Source organism: Lutra lutra, chromosome 8, assembly GCF_902655055.1.
Source record: "Lutra lutra chromosome 8, mLutLut1.2, whole genome shotgun sequence".
Classification (NCBI taxonomy): domain Eukaryota; kingdom Metazoa; phylum Chordata; class Mammalia; order Carnivora; family Mustelidae; genus Lutra; species Lutra lutra.
In genome coordinates this window covers 12,710,956-12,727,219 of record NC_062285.1, presented here as the reverse complement: position 1 = coordinate 12,727,219, position 16,264 = coordinate 12,710,956, and the positions used below count along the sequence as shown (strand labels likewise).

The following is a 16,264-nucleotide window of genomic DNA, read 5'->3' as shown; positions in this document are numbered from 1 at the left end:
TTAAAATTTTTAAATAGTCTTTAAGACGCTTTGATTTCAAGATGTAATGAGAACTTCAATGGCACTCATTTGTGGACCTCATCTAGGCCCAGAATTGCCCGATTCCTATCAGACTCCATGACATCTCCCAACTTTAGGTACAAATCCTGCAGCACACTTTCTGTTCTACGTCTGGGACATACCATTTAGTCTTCAGATTAACTACTGGATGTTGCTTTTCAGTCATCCGTTGCTTCTATGGGAAACCCAGTGGAGATCAACCTTATTTAAGAAATATCTGAATTTTTTAATCAAGGAAATAAAACATGTCCCTAACAATTTCTTGGAAACTCAATATCTATTCATTCAGGCCTCCACATAATCCTAACATTTCAACATGGTTTCACAGTTCAAAGTGAGAATTAGCTAGAATAATGAACCTATTACCCAACTCTCCTTGCAAACTAGAGTCTGGGTTTTACAACAGGGACACAGAATGCCTCTGTCTGATCTCTCTTCCTGGTGGTTCCAAGAGGCGCCCCCATATTTCAAACATGTCTGGCCTAATGAATTTTTTTCTTAGTGTGGCCACGATCTGTAGTGGTGTCAGATTCACACCAGCTTTGAGGGTTTTGCTGTTCTCTTTTCAGCTTCAGACCCTTGCAGTTTCTGGAGTGTTGACTGAGGGTACAAAATGACGGTCTGGGCAGATCTGCAATCTTGCCACGGTATAAACCAGATTACACATTCAAAACAACTCCTTCTTCCTTTTGATCACTGAAGCAATGGGAATCCAATATTGTGAAGTATATTTTCATTTTCTTTAGGTCAACTTAAAGCAAAAGCACACCATCTTGAGAACAGACCTACCCAGAACTTCCCAGGTCAAGGGCAGCCAGAACCTCATCATTTTGTTTTAGCATTGAGGTCATTGCTTTCATAATTTATCAAGAAGTTATTCAGCTAGGAAATAGCTTCACGAAGGAAGATCTCCTGGTCAGCTCAGAGTATGAAAATCTCAGTAACCCTTCAAGGTAACATCATTCTATATGATTTTATTACAAGAAAAGGGTAAACTGACTTCTAGGTAACATAGAGTCATATGTGTGCAGCAATTTAATTTCTCCATTTCCAGATTTCAGTCTAAAAAAAAATCTATATCTGGCATTCTGGAAAGGAGGAAAGGTTTTGCACTATACAACAGACCCTCTTCTAAGGGAACTGTGCACCTTCTATGTGGGGATCAGTCCTGTTCTGCTGGAGTCTGATGCTTGAAATACCCAGATGAAAAGACGCAGCTCTCCTCACCAGGAGTTCATACACACGTACAGAAGTTGGAGGATTTACGTCTGTTGATGGGGAATAGGGTACAAAATGCAGATGCACAAGGAGAAAAAGGTCTAAGACTGCCTGAGAATTCAGGAAGATTCTCTACACTGAGACTCACTCTCCATCCCATTATTTTTTAGCAGAATTTGTTTTCTTTTGCTTAGGCCCAACCTCTGTTGCAATCACTTCTCACTCATTATGTAAATTCAGCCACTATTAAGAAGCAGCTACCTTGAAAGTACAGAGTCTCAGGGCAAAAATATATTTCACCTCTACTTTGTTTCTCTAGCTCTTCTGGTCTGTGCTCCCCTAGCCCCCTTCTACCATTTTAAATTATAGCCAAAGTAAAAAAAAAAGTAAATAAATAAAACCACTCCAAGCCAGGTTCTAACCATATCTGACTAAATTTCTCAAAGGACAACAATGAAAACAAAGAAACAGATGAACTTGCAGGCTGGGAATCAAAGAGGAGGAGTGACCATTCCTTTTACTACCTACACAGTTTCCACCAAACAGGGTCTGGGGGACACCCAGCAAATGGTTTAACATTGGACCAATGACCAGCTCTTTTATGCTAAGTCCTTTGGCATTGTCTACTCTTTCCAATTAAATATGAAATTATTGCTGTAGATCTTATTGTTTGCATCTTCAAAGTCAACCATTAGAACCTACTGATTACCAGTGTGGACGTAAAAAGTCCCTTTGACTGGAAGAGAAAGATCTCTATGCTCAAAATGGCACAGCTCCAGATATGGGATGTGACTCTTGTCTCATCCACTGGCCACTCTTGTTGAAACACGACCGTACCATCCAGGGAGCCCATCCCAGGAAGGAAGTTATGGGGTCCCCTATTTCTCTTAGATATAGAACCCTCAACAATTCTCCAGAATACTTTGTCACTTCAGATTCTCTGTGAAGCCCTGAAAGAGAGAAGGAAGCTAGGTGAGCAAGGAGGTCTGGGAGAAAGCTCCAAATCCCCCGAGTACAGGGGTATACACAGAGCATAGCTAATTACATAGAGCACCGCCCGTTCCCCTTTAGCTTCCCAGGGCTGGGTGGTTATTGGCAACTACAAGTCAGGGCAACTGGAAATACTAAAGCTTGCCATGAGGAACATGGAAAATGCTGAACTTCAGAAGAGCCCTAAATGGGGATCTTCTCAGCATGGAGGAAAAAACAGAAGACGACATAAGTCTTAGTAAGTCTGTGTGCCCTTTGTAGTTATCACAAGAAAACGGACTAGGGTGAAAAAAGAAGTGGAGTGGGGGAGGGACCAGAGATTGAGCGTAGCCCCTCCCTCCCCAACCAGCAGTTCCTACCTTCCAAATGCTCCCTCTGGAAACATCTAAGAGCCCGTTATGGGAAAACTATACTTGCATTGTTGAATAACAAGAAAAGGGCTCAGCTAGGTGGTCTTGGTTTCTTACAGTTTCCAATTCTTCTGTTCACCCCAAATGATAGGCACTGGCAGGACTTATAATGTAGATGAATGCCCCCCTCCCAGGCTGCCCCCCATGGGGTGGGGGGCGGTCGGGGTCAGGGGCATTGGCCCAGGGAGAAACTTCTGCTTGGTACAGGGGCTAATTAGGACATAGGGTTGGCCTGCGGATGGATTTTCCATTCCATCTTTAATTTTTTTTCTCTTCACATTTTCCACACTGCACTACTGCACTAAAAGTACTCTCCAGAAAAGCATTTATCTTTCCTATTGCCACTTCACAGCCTGTCCCCATTAGAGGATTTTCAGGAAGGACTAGCTAGTACCTGTAAAAATATCCACTGACTTTTACAAGTGGAACATCACAAGAAAATCCTATTTTCTTTTCTCCTCCTATCCCTTGCTTGCTACCCACTCAACTGGTAAACTCAGTAAAAGGATTTTTCGTCAGTTTCCTTATTTTTCTCCTCTCTTTTTTTTTCTTGTTTGGGGAAAGTTTATTTCAAGAAAAATTTTTATTTCCAGGACCTGTTGCTGACTTCCAAAAACAGACAAGAAAACTCACAGTGAGATGCCTCCATCTGTCCGGTGTTACAATAAAAATATGTGCGCGTTCATGTGTGTACGTGCATGTCCGTGTGTACGTGTGTGTGTAAAAGCTATTTCCCCACCAAGTTATTTTTTAACTTTTTTTTATTATAAAAAAATAACAAATTCATGACGGAATATTTGGAGATATCAAAATAGAAAGAAGCAATTTTCACCAAGCTAAAAGCCAAAGGCCACCAATATTACTATTTTGGCATATTTTTCCATTACTTGACTGTCTACAGTTATTGTTTTCACATGCTGTTCTAGATTTCTGTAGAGGTTCATCAACTGTCTTCAAATGATCCCTTCCCTGAGACATCTTTCCTAAGCCTTTTGTGGCCCCCGAGTTGGCTTCTTCCTAGATCACACCTGTCATGTTGAATGGCCAGTATTCTCTGCATATACCTTGGTGTCACCCATTATACTGAGAGCTCCTGTTTAGCAAGGACTTTCCTTCACTCATCTTCATTGCTTTAGGATCTGGAGCATAGCAATAAATTCAACAATCAAAGCAAGTATTTATCTGTACAATCTCTGTGCCTGGGCCAGTTACTGGCAACTAAGTACACATCTGTGAGCCAAGCGGACGTGAGGGGAGCCGGCCACAGGTTGCATGGGCTGAAGAAGGGCAGAGGCAAGGGAATAAAAGGAGGGATGGAAGAAAGGCAAGGGCCAGACCCAGTGTGAGCGGTCCAGTGGGAGCAACAGAAGGTTTTATGCAAGCATCCCACTTTCCCCAGACGCGGTGCAGCAGTAGATTGGAGATGTCTCCCCCAGATGGAAGTGGCGGCCACACCTGTGAAGCTGAGGGCGGCTCGGGCTGGAGTGAGAGCTAAGCGAACAGACTCAGATATCCTTTGGAGCTGGATAAGGCAGGAATTTCTGACAAATGGACTCTGAAGGTAGGTGAGTCCAGTGAGGTAGGTGAGTCTGCTAGAGTCTAGCAGGTGGTCCAGAGTCTAGCAGAGTCACCGAAGGTAGGTGAGTCTGGTGAGGTAGGTGAGTCTGCTAGAGTCTAGCAGGTGGTCCAGGTTTCTGGATGGAGCAACTGGATGGGCAGAGGCGTGACTGACTGAGATGGAGAAGACAAGGCAGCCATCAGCTTAAGTGGCGAGAATCAGGAGTTCGTTTGGGGATGTATTAAATTTGAGATGCTTGTCGAATGGGAACGTGGAGGAAGCAGCTGGATGCATCCGTCTGGAGTTCAAACAAACAATCTTGAGTTGAGGCTTTAAATTTAGGAATCACCAGCAAATAAACGTGATTTAAAGGTATGGGTCAAGTTGAGACCACCCACTGAGAGCATGGCAAGAGAAGAACGATGTGGGCACAGGGTTTAGGTGGGCTGCGGTGAGAGGGGAGCCAGAAGGAAGTCCAGACAAGGTGGTGATCACAGGGGGTGCAGCCTGATGAGGCAGAAAACTGAGCCCAGAGTGTGCAACATGGAGGTCACTGCTTACCTTGCATGGGGCTGGGGAGGGCAAGGGGTGTTGGGGAGCCTGACCCGTGAGAATTTTAGGCAGAAAGGGCAGAAAAATAGAATGGCAGCTGGAGATCCCCTAAAGAACCAAGGAGAACATTAAGAATGTTTACATTCTGATGGGAATTATCCAGTAGAAAGAGAAGGAATGACAAGGTTGGAGATGGAGGGAAGAATAAATGCAGAAGCCCCTGAGAAGGTGAAGGGACAGGGAGGGACACTCTGACAATTCTAACTGGGTGAAAGAAGGAAGAGACGAGGTGGCTGGACTGTGGATCTGGTAGGAAGCTGAGAGCCCCACTTCTCAAGGAAGCATGAGGCGAGGCCATCTTCTGAGGGTGAGGGGAAGACAGGCAAGCATGCTCAGGAAGCACAAGAGAGCAGCCTTCATCCAGCACTAGGGGATGCAGGAAAGCTGGACTCCTTAGGAAAGGAGGAGTGGAGTTTGGCTAAGTAGAGGAAAGCAGAGAAAGACGCACATATGACTGTCCAAGACAAGGCAGGGCACAAAAGGGCTAAGAGCATTCAGGATGGCCTGCATGTACACTGGAATAGGGGTGAGGTGTGTGGCTGGAGAAGTAAGAGCTTTGTATGCCATAGTAAGGAATTTTGGTTTTATCCTGAAGGCGATGGGGAAGATTCTGGAGGGTGTTAAGCAGGGAAGGGACATAATCAGACTGGAGTCCTAAAGAATATTCTGGGTGGGCATGTGTGGCCATAGCTTGCTAGAGGGAAGACACAAGGTGAGAGGCCAACATGACCAACATGGGAGGTATGTGGGCCCAGAATCGAGTGGTGGTACTGATGGAGAGAAGCAGGGTTCAGGGTGTGGGGGATAGTGGGGAGAGATGGTTAAGAAATACCATTTCAAAAGGGGGCGCCAACAAAATCTGAATCAAAAACAAATCACTTACGATGTTCTTAAACAATTCTTACTTGATTTTAAAAAGCCAGGTGGCTATATTATCAAATATATTAAACTCCCTGTCCTTTCTTAAGTCTGACCATAGAAGTAGGCAACTCTCTATAAATGGTCTGGTTGAGCTCTCTCTAGTTTTCCCCTCCCTAGTGCTGGGCGCATAGCCCTGGTTAAGTGATTCCTTCCAGCCAAAGGAAGCTCCCCAAGGGTAGGACTGCATTGTTCCAGCTCGTCCCTGTAGGAGGTGCTGACCAGTAGAGGTCACAATCCCCCAGAACCTTGTAAATGGGTCACATATCACAGAAAAACCTCAGTGGTAGCGTGTGCATATGTAGAATGTTCCACTTCAGAACATGAAATTATTTTGTATCACTTGATCCCAGCCACCCAAAGAGGTGGGCAGAACAGGATTATGTCAGCATCGTGGATAATGACATTGGCAGTCTAGAGAAGCTAAGCAAATTCTTGAAGTTCCCAAAGCCAGGTAAAAGAGAGGGACCCAAGACAATGGCCAAGATCTTTGCGACTGGGGACCCTCAGTGCTGTCCCTTCTTTTGCATTATACATGGCCAGGAGCAGGTTTCTCGATTGGAAGCCATACCCTTTAGTATCCTCCCTACAGCGGAAGTATCTGACCCTATGGATTCTCAACACATGTGTTCTTGACCAAGAGCTCCCCAACTGCCCAGCTGGGAAGGCCCCCAGACTTCAGTGGCTCCTGGCCTGCTACACCCACCACTTCAGAGAGCTTTCATTCAGTGCCAACCTATGCACTATCTTCCAATGCAAAGAATTTCTTTACGGGGATGAATGGATCATTTTCTTTGACTTACCCACCAAATTAGGTGAATCAGGGGGTTATTCTATGATTTTCATGGAATAATTTTCATCCTATGGCCTCCAAATCCCATATTGCTCATGCAAACAGCACACCCAAGAAGGAATACCACACCTTATGCTCCTTCATCCAGTCTAATGTGAGGTTAGTGGGGTCACAAAAACAGCAAAGCCTCACAGATATTCTCTCCTGAGCCTTTGAGACTTTCATTGGAAAATGATCACTTTGGTCACTTTTTCTCTTCCCATGTTCTTGTTTCTCCTTCCCACTTCCCTTCTGAGGTTGGATAGGGAAGGATCAAAGGGAATCAGAATTGAGAAGGCTGAGAGTCAGAGACATGACAAGGGGGTCAGAAAGATGGAGGCCTAGAATAAAGGGAATTTATTCCATTATGTCGGCTCAGATGGCATGTGTAACTTAGGAAAAATACTTTCATGTATCAAAAATACTTAGGAAAAATACTTTCACTTTAATTTTTTAAATTAAAATCATCTTAAAATAGCAGTATTGATCTGGCTCAGTGGGTAGAGCGTGAGTCTCTTGACCTTCAGGTCATGAATTCAAGCACCAGGCTGGGTATAGAGATTACTTTAAAAATTGGCTTAAAATAAACTTAAAAATACTGGTTTTTGAAAATTGCAATATTTTTCTGAGGAGTAATGCTTACCAAAACAAAAATCAATGATGGTTCAAGGATGGTGGGAGGAGTCTCTACGGAATCCCAGGGGGGAGAAGCCAGGTGGAAGGGTAAAGAAAAAGAGGGTTAAGGCACAGCCCCAGATCACATGTCATATATCACAGAACAAGCCAATCTGGTGGGCCAAGACAGGAGAGAAGCCCAGGCCTGTGGGTAGGACCACAACAGAGTAGCCAAGAGCAAGGTGAGGCCGGACCAGAGTGGGGCTACTACCCAGAGGGCCAGATCAGGGAGGCTGGACATGATTTCCTGTGGACAGCCCTGTAGAGACAGGAAGCCATGGCCAAGTGTCATTGACCCATGTCTAAAATGGGTGAATCCCTCCTAGAAGACTACAGTGAGTGTTTTGTCATTTATCAGAAGAGTATCTTGTCAATAAATCATGGATAAAGATACCATATATACCAGTACCTACCAAACACAGAAAAATCAGACCAGGGTCTCAAATACTCTATTTAAGTTTCTCACCTGCCACTTTCTCTGTTTCTGTTCTTTTTATATTTTTAGAGTTGAAATGCTCCCTCTTCTTTATGAAATAGAGCTGATCATTTTCCCATCTGCTCATCTCTTTCCATCGTCCAAGTCATTTTGAATGTATCTCTGTTCACTCTACTTGAGTGGATTCCCCCCCGCCCAGTCACTCTGTTATTCTGTGTCCCCCCCACACTTGCCCCATCATCCTGTTATTGCATCCTATTCAAGTGTTTCACCCATCTTGGGAAAACTATCAGCTGCTCAGAACACAGGACCACCACTCAAAGTGGCATAAATAAGAAGGGAATGTGTTAGCTCGTACAGCATGCTGTCTCATTGCAGGGTATCTCCAAAACTGCTTCATTCAAAGGCATGGCAGCCTCAAGGACACAGCTCCTTCCATCTACCTGCTTCACTAGTCTGTTGGTTTCCCTCAACCTAACTCCCCCATTTTTCAAGATGGCAGCCACAAAGGTCCTGAGGTCACCTGCAGGCACAACGACACCCAGTACAAAAAGAACTGAGTCTTCCTCTGTGTCTCTTTTTGACAACCATTACCCAAAGGGCCCTCTATGAGTCAAGGTTTGGGCCGAGAAGAGCTGCTGCACTCCCAGAATTTAACGGAAGTGCATTTGATGGAGAGACAATGTATAGGCCATGGGAAGAGTTCAGGGGACAGACCAACAAGGGATGGTGAAGTGCCAAGGATTAGTAATATCAGGGAGCTATGACTACTCCAGGTCCTGAAGGGACAAGAAGAACTGAAGTTCCTACCCCTATAATGATAGCTGTCTCATTATAGGGCTTAGGGAGGTAGAGAAGTGGCCTGCCAGAGCCTATGCCTCAGAGGGATGAAGTTGCTGGCAAGATTGAAGCCAGGAAGAGGGGAGTATAGAGTCATAAAAACTCTTAGCTCCTGGCAATGCCTTCATTAGCCAAACTCAATGCAAAACAGCAGACAGGGTAGCCTTCATGAAATCTTTAACTGCCGCCTCCTGGGGCATTTGGAAAGGCAGACAAAGACAGAAAAATTATTCTGGAAGGACAGAAGCAAATGGAAAATGACCAGCATATCCCCTTGCTGACTTCCCCCACATAGATCATTGTCCAGAATAGGATCACGTGCCTATCCAATCACTGTCAAGGATGTTTATTTAGAGCCTCGGACTAATCAAGATTTAACTTTAACCCACATTTAACTTTAACTCACATGGGAGAGGGACAGACCCGCAAACAAAATTAGAATTTTGTCAACAAGGAAGGAAGTAATAATATTTGCCACAAAAAGTATCTGTTCTTACCTGGCTGTAAAAAAAAAGAAAGGAAAAGAAAAATGAAAAACCCAAGCATATGTTCAAAACAATTATTTAAATGTATTGGTCTGCGAAAACTAAAAGCTTGGGAACAACTTTTACATACTTGTAAGAACAAAAGGCCATTTAGTCTCATTGGGATTTGGGGATTGAGATTTAAAAGAGGCCTGGAGCCTAAAGGCTGCAGAACACATATCCACTTTGTAATTTTAAATGGGAGGGAGGCAGATCACCAATTAAAAGAGTCCTCCATGGAATGTTCTCCAGCATTTCGTCTACTAGAGTTTTAAGTGTTTCACCGAGTGGTGACTCTCAGGAAGACAGAAACATTTCCTCCCTTGCTCTGAAGTAGGTCACAACACACAAATCCAATTTAATCCTTGCCCAATGCAGCAATTACTACGATAGACAAAAAGGCGAAGAGGACAGTTTAGCACTTAGGCTAAAAGGCACTCTGTGACTTCGTTACTGAAAGAGGAACAAACCAGGAAAGGAAACGTGCATTCCAGTTACACAGAAGCCCGCTTTAGGACCATCATCATCACCTAACTGTCTTAATGAGTTCCTGAGCATTTCATCTGGTTGCCTTTGACAGGGTGCTTACAACTTTTGTCTTCTGTTCCTGAGGTGCAGATGCTAGGGCTGTGAGTTAACACGGGAATCTAGATTTTTCCCACTGTTGTTTAACTTGAAGCTGACTTGTGGACATATCTGGTATGCAGAATGACGGTGCCACATGGCACTGAAGTCAAGAGCTAAGATTTAGAAATAAACATCTACTGAATTGTGACAGTGTCTTAGTCCACTCAAGCTGTTGTAGCAAAAATACCATAGACGGGGCAGCTTATAAACAACCTAAATTTATTTCTTAGAGTTCTGGAGCCTGAGAAGTCCAAGATCAAGGTGCTGGAGGGAGGATTTGGTGTCTGGGGAGGACTTACTTCCTGGTCCACAGCTGACCCTCCTCTCGCCCTGTCACCATATGGCGGAAAGGATGAAAGTCTTCTCTGGGTTCTCTTCCCTAAGGGCGCTAATCCCTTTTCATGAAGGCGCCACCCTCATGCCCTGATCCCTCCCTCAAGGCCCCGCCCCACTCTACCATCACCCTGGGGATCAGAATTCAACATCAACTTTGGGCAGACACAAATATTCAGCCTACTAGAAAGAACTAGGAAAAAAAGGCAACAAAGGACACCAGAGGTCTGGCTTAGGGGGCTATGAGTAAACCAGGACGTACAAACACATCGGTATAGGCGAAAGTCTCAGAAACTTCCATGTGCTGGTGTTCACAGGTGTGCTCTAATTACAGAGGACACAGCAGCTAACACCCTAGAATAGGAGTAGTTGTGCTCCGGTTACTTATAGTATAGTTACCGGTTAACTTAAATAGAGCCCTTAATTCTGACCGCAAACAACTGGAAAATCCTCATAAACAAGACAAATTCTTCCCTCGATCTGCAAATAAAAGGGGGTACTTTTCTTTTCTTTTTTTTTTTTAGATTTTGTTTATTTATTGGGGGGAGGGGAAGGGGGAGAGAGAGACTCTCAAGCTGGCTCCCCACTGAGCGCAGAGCCCAATGCAGGGCTTAATCTTGTGACCCCAAGATCGTGACCTGAGCCAAAATCAGGAATCGGGTGCTTAACCGACTGAGCCCCTCTAGATGCTCCAAAAGATGGTGCTTTTCAAGCAATTTCTCATGTATTCATACACACGCCTGTGATGATAAGGAAGCCAGAGCAATTTGGCTGTAGTTATATAAAACAAGAAATGGGTGACTTTGCCAGTTGCTTCTCTCAAGTGCAGGCATTATGCTCGGGCCAAGTACACATGTCATTGCACTTGTACAAACAAGCTGAAGACTAAGGAAGCATTAAGATAATGATGAAGAAGAAATCATTTGGAGGCAGTTAGAACAGACGTTTATGAGAAAATGGGTCCTAAGAAGGGATCCAAACCCTGGAAGACATATTGATAACCAAGGAGCTCCGGAAACAGTCTGGAATGAGTCAGCGTTGGAAGAAAAGGTAGGGGATGTTGAGAAAGTTGGCTTGGCTGGAATGTAAGATCTGAAAAAATGCATGAATCCAGAAACAGGGAGGAGACTGATATGTAAAGGTGCAATACAGTTCGTCCATGTGCTATCATCCAAATGTTTGTGCCCGGCCCCCAAATTCATATGTTGAAAACCCGTGTCCACTGCGATGTTACCAGGAGGTGGGACCTTTGGGGGGTAATTAGATCATGAGGGTGGAGGGTTTGTGAATGTGATTAGTGTCTTATACAGGACTCCATGGGGGCTCCCTAGCCCATCTGCCATGTAAGGACACAATAAGGCCCAGAAGGGGACCCTCTCCCCACCTTGCCGACACCCTGATCTTGGACTTCCAGCCTTCAGAATGGTGAGCAATCAATTTCTGTTGTTTACAAGCTACCCAGTCTGTGTCATTTTGCTAGAGCAGCCCAAACAGACTAAGACACCATAAAGGAAAAAGAAATTGGATGAAGGGAAGACAATGAAATGATTTGAAGTAAACGATAAAATTTCTGTATAAAAGTTATTTTGGAAAACTGATGTTATCCAGGAAAGTATCTGAATAAAGAGACACAAAACAGAGCTGCCCACCTCCACTCCTGTCACACGCATTGTAGGGAACCCAAGAGATTGACTCTTGTCAAGGATCCCAAAGCAAGGGTGCCTGGGTGGCTCAGTCGTTAAGTGTCTGCCTTCAGCTCAGGTCAGAATCTCAGGGTCCTGGGATCGAGCCCCGCATTGGGCTCTCGGCTCAGCGAGGAGCCTGCTTCCCCCTCTCTCTCTCTAACTGCCTCTCTGCCTACTTGTGATCTCTCTCTGTCAAATAAATAAAATCTTTAAAAAAGAAGGATCTCCAAGTAGAATGGCAGCCACTTTTAATGCTACTGTCTGAACCCTACTGAGCGTTGAAGATCATGGCACCACAACAGTACCAGGAAATTGGAAAGGCGAGAGAGGTTGAAATGGAAGGCAAGGAGTTTGTCCACGATTATCTTTAATCTGGGGCAACTGGCACACCTTCAACCATAGAAGGTGTTGAATCAAAATGTGAGACCCGTTTGGGTTGTTGCCCCTGAATTTGGCTGTTTCAGAAATATAAAAAGCAAATTCCATAATAAGCGAGTTAAAATCTGTGCGCAATTCACAGAACACTAACCCAACTCTGGGTAAAAGAAGTGGGGTAGATGCTTACATTTAAAACAAAAATTTTGCATCTGTAATTAACATAGATTTACCTTCAATTTAGTTTTCCTGTTCAACTTCCAGAATATTTTAACTGTAAAAGCCCCTGAATTTAAAGGAAAAAAAAAAAACTGTAATAAGGAAATCTGGTACTACTTTGTGAATCAATTTTTTCAATGGGCATAAATATTTCCATGTGTTAGCGTGCCTCTGCTAGCCACTTTTGGCATCTTACTGCTTTTATCTGCGACTAAACTCACTATAACCAGCTGACTGGAGCATTGTGTCAATAGGTCTCGGGGAAAGCAGACAGTGAGGCTGAGTCAGAAGGGCAACAAGTTTACAGGATGGGGGAGTAATGTTTGTAAAAAAAACACAGAAGGGAGAATGAAGATGGCTGATGGTTCAGACCATGGTTCAGATCCGACACCTGTATAAGGGGTGGCGGAAGGAAACCAGATGGCGCAGGGAGAGCCTCGGATAATGGTGGGTCTGACAAAGGTCTGGCCAACCTGATAAGGAGCACTGGAGCAAAGATTGACAGTTGGAGGGGCGCCTGGGTAGCTCAGTCGGTCAAGTATCCCCTCTTGATTTCAGCTCAGGTCATGATCTCAGGGTTGTGAGATCAAGCCCCATGTCCAGCTCTGCACTGGGCATGGAGCCTGCTGGAGATTGTCTCCCTCCTCTCCCTCTGCCCACTCCTCACACTCCCCTCATGCTCACTCTCTCTCTCAAAAAAAAAAAAAAAAAAAAAGACCTTCAATCTGCAAAGGTTTATCTCTCAACCTCTGGAGCATGTCTCCGGCCATCTCTCGTTTATTCTGCCAGACCAGCTTGCTGGTTTTGACGTCATGAGTTAATACGCTGTTTTCAAGGATAACTACGTGGCCCAGATCTCAGACTATATTATGACAAGGTGCGTGGGGCAGTTAACACAACCTGAGGGGAAATTAGTCTCTGTATGTTGTTAGCTGTTCCATATGATTATGACCTGTTTCTGATCTTCCTTCTTGCCTGGGATAGAAAAGAAGGCATTTGTCAAATCAATGGTTGTGCATGGGGTCCTCAAGGCCCCATTATTCTGTGGTGGCAGAAAAGTCCCCTCAGACACACAGCTGTGGTCACTACCACTTGGTTGAATACTTGGCCGTTTACAATCATTTTTCAGGATCTAGCCAGTTCCCACAGTGGTCAAGCAAGTGGAGATATAATAACAACTACCACCCCTGCGTCATGACATAATGTCACAGAGACTCTGATAGGTGACATTAATCCCCACTCTCCTTCCACTCCTGCGTTAATAGGAAATGTGAGGTTCTGAAAGGCCAACAGATCAAAAGACAACTGCCACTGAAAAAATAGTTTCTAACTCAGTTCCTCTGAGAAATGGACACAAGTCACCACAGGGGCCACATGGAGAAGTCCCTGGGTCAGTCAGGAGGCAGAGGGAGAGCAGAAAATTGTGGACAAGAGCCTTTATTTTAGTTTCCATGAGAAGGAATTGGTGAGGCAGGGAAAGCAGCTTGAATAATTTCAGTGGGCTCTGGGGTCTAAGGGCTGCCCTTAGTTGTGCAATGCCTGGCTCTGGGGTCATTGTGACAGGTGGATGGTGGCCTGGAATGTGACAACCTGATAAAGGAGATGGTTGGGGGGTGGGTTGTGGATTGGCTGCTTTGCACCTGAAAAGCACTCTAGTAGACAAGGTGTTTACTCTCTCTAGAAATTGGCTAGCCCTGGAAGGAGAGGGACAGTCCCTCTAGGCCCCAAGGTGTCAAAGCATCAGAATACAGGAAGTAAAAGACATGGTTAATACAACCTCAGAAGGCAAATGTTTTATTTTTACTATTTTGGCCAAAAGAAACACTTCCAGCAGCTTCAGCTTGACCTTCCCCACTGTGACCAAAGTTTAGCCAAAGACCCAGGGGCAAGATGATCCAAACTGCCAAGTATATCAAGACCAATTATGTAGTCAGAGACTGGACAAATGTCACGGGGCAGGAGGTCCATGAGCCACTGTAAGCTGGACATTGGTCAGAACTCCATTTATTACCTGGGTTGCCTCTGCCATCTTTCTAACAACTGGGTTACGACGACACTTAATGCCTCCAAGGTCCAGTACCTGCTTGGAGCACATGTCTAATCACCCTCAAAATATTTAGGAAGTTTTCTCCAAAGCAGAATCATCTGCATACATGGCCTTGGGGGAAGGACCCTGGGATCATCCCATGAGAGACCTTCTGTGGTGTTGCTGGGTCCTTCCTTGTAGGAACCCAGCTACCTTTTTTTTTTTTTTTTTTTGCTTTAAAATATTTTATTGGAATCCTTTTAATAAAACCAAATACTTGTTTATGATAAAGACAAAATAGTCTAAATGATATTTAAGTATCTCAAAATGTCTAAGCAGTTTTGTTTTTTTTTTTTCCCTCTAGTAAGTTGACAGCTGTTCACACAGATCAATGTAGGAACCCAGCTACCTTTTTAATTGGTGGATTCCAGGTCTCCCTGGAGATCCAAAACTAGACAAGGAATGGCAGGTGTCTGACAGAGCAGCCCTCAGCCTCCACGGTATCCATTCTTGCTTTCTTTTGAGTTATAGATACTAAGAAGTACCCTCACTAGATTCCCATCTGTTTCACCCGGTCATCACTGCTATCCACAGACTCAGCTCAGTGACTGCCCATCCCACCAGGCAGAAAGGAGCCGCCACCAAATTTCGCGACGGCCTGGCCTTCACACCCATCATAGACCTCCCGTGTTACTTTCTACTTTACGTAATCTCTCCCCTCCAGCATATCCTTCCCCGAGCCTCTTAACCCTTTTCTACACATTCTGCCATGACATTTTAGACTTTCTGACTCTGCTCAGCATGGGCCTGTCTCCAGTCTTTTAGGAACCAGACAAACGGCATGTCTGCACCATCCCCTGGGGGCTTTTCCATATCTGAGAAAGGGCTCCAAAATCCATAAACTCTCTCCTTTCCAGTCTTATGTTCCAGCTCCCTTGATCAAGCGTCCTCAAAATCCAATCCCAATTCCTGACAATGGCTAATTTTTGCAGTCGAGGGGAAGGGGTATATTCTCTCTCTAACTTACCAGGTGGGGAGGACGTTAAGGAGGCCCTTTTTGCCTTGTGGGTAGAGGACTCTACGGTGTCATCCTTCACTGGGGATGTCCTAGCTTGTAATGGGAAGGGGTGACCATTTCTGCAGGCTCTAAGGGTTCAGAGGGACCTGGGGAGGCAAAATATTGGGAGGCATGCACCCGGATGTCCCCTCCCAAGTGTAAGGGTCCCACATGTTCCCAGGCAGAGCCCTGACCATGGCATAATGGTTCAATCATCTTTGAACCTAAGCAAGTCCACTAAGTCCTGAGTCTGGTCTTCTCTTTTTTCTACTCTGACTCCAGGAACAAGGCTCTCCAAGAGACCCCCTGGCCTTCCCACTTGGCTTTCAATTACTCCGTAACTGTCTGCAGCTTCTCCTTAGCTCACTGTAGGGCCTCACTGTGACTTAGCCCAGCCAGCCACGGTCCTTGCGCACTTTCCATCTGGGACTCCTCCAATGCCTGCATCCTTTCTCCAGCCAAGGCTGCCCCCCTGCTGGACTCTTCTCCCAAGTGACCATCATGAAAGTTTTAGTGATCCATGCTCCAGGTATCACTGGGAGGGAGTCCTCGTTGCCAGTTGGGTGAGTGACCCAGTCTTGAGCACCATCCCACCACCCCTCTCCTCAGGTCCATACCTAGTACTGGCTGTGTCCAGTTGGGTCCTTCAGAAAGCAAACACTAGGCTGTGAGGCATACAAGAGGCTTGTTCAGGGAGCAACTGTGAAAGATACGAGGTGTGATGAGACCCAGGCAGCAGAAGCCCCCAGGTATAGATTGGACCCCTGTAACCAGGGTGCCTACAATGCAGCCAGAGATGACCATTGGAGTCCCTCGTCGGGCACCAAGGGCCAGGCTCCAGAGTCCCTGACATGTTCCGTCAGTGCCTG

General features: G+C 45.2%; 1 long non-coding RNA gene across 6 annotated transcripts in view; it reads right to left on the bottom strand.

Annotated features, from left to right (window-relative positions):
- LOC125107410 (uncharacterized) overlaps nt 1-16,264 on the bottom strand; it is a 137,987-nt gene that overhangs the window by 108,535 nt on the left and 13,188 nt on the right. Inside the window, exon 3 of one of the 6 annotated variants that reach the window (XR_007129540.1) lies at nt 997-2,228. The exons of the other annotated variants lie outside the window; for them this stretch is intronic. This is a non-coding gene — a long non-coding RNA (uncharacterized LOC125107410). Of the gene's footprint in view, nt 1-996; nt 2,229-16,264 lie in introns of those variants that run through there. 6 annotated transcript variants of the gene reach the window in all.